Source organism: Oncorhynchus mykiss, chromosome 3 (genome assembly GCF_013265735.2).
Source record: "Oncorhynchus mykiss isolate Arlee chromosome 3, USDA_OmykA_1.1, whole genome shotgun sequence".
Lineage (NCBI taxonomy): Eukaryota > Metazoa > Chordata > Actinopteri > Salmoniformes > Salmonidae > Oncorhynchus > Oncorhynchus mykiss.
Window position 1 is genome coordinate 61,740,141 of NC_048567.1, and position 6,000 is coordinate 61,746,140.

Below are 6,000 nucleotides of genomic sequence, written 5' to 3' on the forward strand. Positions count from 1 at the left end.
TCCGGGTAGCCATTTGATTAACTGCTTAGCAGGCTAATGGCTTGGGGATAGAAGCTGTTAAGGATCCTTTTGGACCTAGACTTGGTGCTCCGGTACCGCTTGCCGTGCGGTAACAGAGAGAACAGTCTATGACAAAGGTGGCTGGAGTCTTTGACAATTTTTAGGGCCTTCCTCTGACGCTGCCTGGTATAGAGGTTCTGGATAGCAGGAAGCTTCGCCTCAGTGATGTACTGGGCCGTACTCACTACCCTCCAAAGAGCCTTGTGGTCGAATGCCGAACAGTTGCCATACCAAGCGGTGATGTAACCAGTCAGGATGCGCTCGATGGTGCAGCTGTATGACTTTTTGAGGATCTGAGGACACAAGCAAAATCTTTTCAGTCTCCTGAGGGGGAATAGGCGTTGAATAGGTTTTGTCGTGCCCTCTTCATGACTGTCTTGGTGTGTTTGGACCATTATAGTTTGTTAGTGATGTGGACGCCAAGGAACTTGAAGCTCTCGACCCACTCCACTACAGCCCCGTCGATGTGAATGGGGTGTGTTTGGCCTCTCTTTTCCTGTAGTCCACGATCAGCTCTTCTGTCTTGCTCACATTGAGGGAGAGATGTATGTCCTGGCACCACACTGCCAGGTCTTTGACCTCCTCCCTGGAGGCTGTCTCATCATTGTCGGTGATCATGCCTACCACTGTTGTGTCACCGGCAAATATAATGATGGTGTTGGAGTCGTGCATGGCCACGCAGTCATGAGTGAACAGGGAGAACAGGAGGGAACTAGGCACACAGCCCTGAGGGGCCCCCATGTTGAGGATCAGCGTGGCAGATGTTTTGTTGCTTACCCTTACCACCTGGGGGCGGCCCATAGGAAGTCCAGGACCCAGTTGCAGAGGGAGGTGTTTAGTCCCAGGGTCCTTAGCTTAGTGATGAGCTTTGAGGGCACTATGGTGCTGAACGTTGAGCTGTAGTCAACGAAAATCATTCTCACATAGGTTTTCCTTTTGTTCAGGTGGGAAAGGGCAGTGTGGATTGCAATAGAGATTGCGTCATCTGTGGATCTGTTGAGGTGATATGCAAATTGGAGTGGGTCTAGGGTTTCTGGGATGATGGTGTTGATGTGAGCCATGACAAACTTTTAAAAGCACTTTGTGGCTACAAACGTGAGTGCTATGGGGCAGTAGTCATTTAGGCAGGTTACCTTGGCATTCTTGTGCACAGGGCCTATGGTGGTCTGCTTGAAACATGTACTGTAGGTATTACAGACTCGGTCAGGGAAGGTTGAAAATATCAGTGAAGACACCCGCCAGTTGGTCAGCACATGCTTTGAGTACGCTTCCTGGTAATTCGTCTAGACCTGCGGCCTTGTCAATGTTGACCTGTTTAAAGGTCTTACTCACATCGGCTACGAAGAGCGTGATCACACAGTTGTCCGGAACAGCTGGTGCTCTCATGCATGGTTGAAATTGCTTGCCTTGAAGCATGCATAGAAGGCATTTAGCTCGTCTGGTAGGCTCGCGTCACTGAGCAGCTCGCAGTTAGGTGCTTAAGATAACTATTATATGATTCATCAATTCTGACTTCATCAACAGGAAGAAATGCAGGTATCTCGGAGAGAAAGAACAATCCTCATCAAATGGTCCACATTCTTTTAAAGTTCTGCACTAGTTAGTTCACACAATGAAGCAAAGAGATGTGGGATATTTACTTTCTTACACACAAGGGTGGCAGGTAGCCTAGGGTTAGAGCGGTAGCCCAGTAACAGAAAGGTCCCTAATTTGAATCCCCGAGCTGACAACATGAAAAATGTGCCCTTGAGAAAGGCACTCAACCTCTAATTGCTCCAGGGTTGTCGTTAATAATGGCAGACCTTAGCTGTGACTCCACTCTCTGAGGGTGTCTCAGGGGGAGCTAGGATATGCAAAAAAATACATTTTTAATTCACACATGAGTATACATGAGTACACTTGAAATAGGACAAATATAAGCAGCTAACTCTTACTACAAGCCTTGGTGCAGACCCTCATTCTGCTTTTCCCTCATTCAAATGATCTTGCAATGAAGAGAGGAGATATGGATTTGGGCTAGCCTAGTTAGTTCACACATTCATGACGGTCAGTCCCCTGAGCTGGCCACATAACATCATTAGCCTCATAACGAGGAGAGGGACAGTGACATTAGCATGGAGCTGTAACTGGAGGAGACATGCAAGCCTTGACACTGTGTGTGTCCCAAATGGCACCCTGTCCCGATTCCCTTTATAGTGCACTATTTTTGACCAGAGCCCATTTGGCTCTGATCAAAAGTAGTGCACTATGAGCCTCCCGAGTGGTGCAGCGGTCTAACGCACTGCATCGCAGTGCTTGATGCGTCATTACAGACTCAGGTTTGATCCTAGGCTGTGTCGCAGCCAGCCGCGACTGGGAGTCCCATGAGGCGGCGCACAATTGGCCCAGGGTCGTCCGGGTTAGGGGAGGGTATGGCCGGCCGAGATGTCCTTGTTCCATCGCGCTTTAGCAACTCCTGTGGCGGGCTGACTTCGGTCGCCAGCTGTATGGTGTTTCCTCCGACAGATTGGTGCGGCTGGCTTCCGGGTTAAGGAAGCAGTGTGTCAAGAAGCAGTGTGGCTTGGCAGGGTAGTGTTTCGGAGGACGCATGGCTCTCGACCTTCATACGGGACTTGCAGCGATGGGACAAGACTGTAACTACCAATTGGGGAGAAAAAGGGGTAATACACTATATAGGGAATAGTGTTATCTTACTCAGAACTACCTCTTTTGATTGGGGTCAGAGATTAACTGGTTCTGGCAGATAGATGTCCTGTGTGGATAAGTAGAGCATAGCAATGCCAAGGTCGAGGGTTCAACTCTGTCATGGATCACAAATATACATACAAAAAATGTATGCTGTGATGTAGTTGCTTTCGATAAAACTGTATGCAAAGAGATTATATTTAAACAATAAGGATCTGAGGAAGTATGTCCGTTGCGTCGTGCTTTAGGACAGCTCTTAGCCATGGTATATTCGGCCATATATCACAAACCACCGAGGTGCCTTATTGCTATTATAAACTGGTTACCCACGTAATTACAGCAGTAAAAATAAATGTTTTGTCATACCCGTGTTATATGGTTTGATATACCAAGGCTGTCAGCCAATCAGCATTCAGGGCTCGACCCACCCAGTTTATAATATTGCATATCGAAGCTTCTTCTTCTCTTACTGTAGTATGCGGCTCACTCTAGATTATAGTTTCACTGCATTGTAGCTTTGCTCTTTGCAGACTGAAACATTGTGGTAGACTGTTGCTTCTTCACTGGTGCAAAGGACTGTTATTTTTGCAAAGTGGTCATGATTTTCATAACAGGACTTTGACTGCAATATGTTTCTGAGAACAAATGAGCAGCAGAGTGGACGTGTTGCTATGGCTACCTGAGCCTGGGCTTGTGTGTGTGTGTGTGTTTCTGCGGGAGAATTGATGCCAAAGCATTGAATTTCATTACTCCCACCGTTTATACCCCGATGCAAAACACAGCATTTTGCTCATGAATCAAAGAGGATCAAATGGGATATTTTAATGGGATAAAGACCCAACATACCAAATATAAATGTAGATCAAACATTGTGTCCCTATCCAGCTCAAAGGACCAGTGTGCTGGGACAGGGAATGATGATGAAATGTGTGATCAAACATTGGCCATTGCATGAACTGGGGGTACAGATGTATGCTTTGTTTTTTTTATATGAACATAACCCAGTGAAGTGAAAGATACAGTAAGCAGTAACAGCCAACATGAGGACAGGCCTGTGTCCATAAAGATTCTATAATTACAGCCAGGCTATGCAGCGCCCCAACCTGATCCTGGGCTCTTTGGCTGCATATATGAACTGTGAAGTGAGAGTTGTCCTGTGGAGTACTGTCCTGTGGCAGGTTATAGCCAGTCGGTCACCTAGCAGGGTATCTTACCTTATCCTGGGGTATTTGGCTGTAGTCACAGAGTTTTCTTTCCCTGATCCCCCTGTTCCCATCCCCATCCCTGGTTGAAGCCGAGGCCGGACCCCCACAGTGCTACACCTGGTCCTCAGTGGCCAGGACAAGGGTTGGGATGGCTTGTGCACTATGGAGTTGGATTGCAGTGAGTCACCTGGCAGGACAGGAGGAGCAGACTGTTAGAACCACAGCTCAGACAACACACTGTGAATCGTGTCCTGAATCGTGCCTGTGACTCCTTGTGTCCTCTCTACTCACCTCCGTCTCAAAATGTCACAGAAGGAGGTGAGGACAGAGGCACAAGGAATCAAGGAAAATACTTTTGAAAGATGGATTGCAGTGTTAGAATTACATATTTTCCACATTGTTCAGCGAAACAACACACTGGTCAAGACTGTGACTAATGCAGGAGTAGCTTGGATCAGCTTTATCATGGCAAACTAATGTAGCTTTTTTTTTCTCACAAACTTGCCACTGAAAACGAATTTATCGGTTTATGATAACATTCCTATGATGCTGATTAAATCCATTACAATCCCTGACAATCTGAACCAAATTAGCCTCTACCTCTAATTTCCGTGATTTCTGTGGAGAAATTATTACCCTCCGACATTCTGTGTTATTGTCATCTAGGAATGTCTAATTATTTCATCCCACTAGCAGTGTTTAGATATGGATGCCATTAATATACTAAGGGTTTTCTGTAGTCTTTTTCCTGTTAGGAGTAGAGCGAAAAGGAATCAGGATCAAAATGAGAATATTAACAAAGTCCATTACTGTAATTGAGAGAGAGCGAAAGAGAGTGAGAGAGACACAATTAGACACAACCAAATCATAAGAAAACAAAAATATAATTATTTCCAATGTGTCAAGTAATTAACAAAATAACAGAGCAAACAAAATCAGGTGGAAACTGAGCTACAATTCCTAACCTCATGCCAAATGTATAACCATATTAGAGAGACATATTTCCCTCAGATTACAGAGACCCACAAAGAATTTGAAAACAAATCCAATATCTATTGGGTGAAATTTCAGTGTGCAATCACAGCAGCAAGGTGTGTGACCTGTTGCCACAAGAAAAGGGCAACCAGTGTAGAACAAACACCATTGTAAATAGAACCCATATGTATGTTGATTTACTTTCCCGTTTGTACTTTAACCATTTGCACATCGTTACAACACTGTATATAGCCACAATCTGAATTGTCTTTATTGTTTTGGAACTTTTGGGAGTACAATGTTTACTATTAATTATATATTGTTTATTTCACTTTTGTTTAGTATCTATTTCACTTGCTTTGTCAATGTAAACATATGTTTTCTATGCCAATAAAGCCCCTTAAATTGAAATTGAATTGAGAGAGGGGAAAAAGAGGTGGGTTAGAGAGAGTCAGTGTGAGTCAGTGAGTGAGTGGGAGAGGGGTGCATGGATTAGAGAGAGGGAGAAGGAGAGAGAAAGAAAAGGAGAGCAAGAGGGAGAAGAAAGAGAGTCAGTAAATACAATGATTTGTACACAACATTTATAAGCTTGTTTATACATCCAATCACTGTTAGTGACAGTCAGTGTGGTTTAACAGGTTGCCATGGAGACAGTCAGTCGTAGCCCCTTCAAAGTTACAGTAGCAGCGCACTAATGGAAAGGCAAAGCTTCTCATCCATGATGTAACAATAATATAGTCTTAGAGCAAATACATGTTCTCTCTCTCTCTAGTGAGTAGGAACATTGGGAAATGCTTGAGTCCTGGGAGTACAATAGTGGAGGGAGTGGAGGCATTCTATTTCTATGAGTGGAGGATCCAGTGGAGAATGCTCAAACTAGAGGTCGACTGATTAATCGGAATGACCGATAAATTAGGGCCGATTTCAAGTTTTCATAACAATTGGAAATCCGTATTTTTGGGCGCCAATTTGCCGATTTCAAAATAAAAAAAATGTAATACCTTTATTTACCTAGGCAGGTCAGTTAAGAACACATTCTTATTTTCAATGATGGCCTAGGGACGGTGGGTTAACT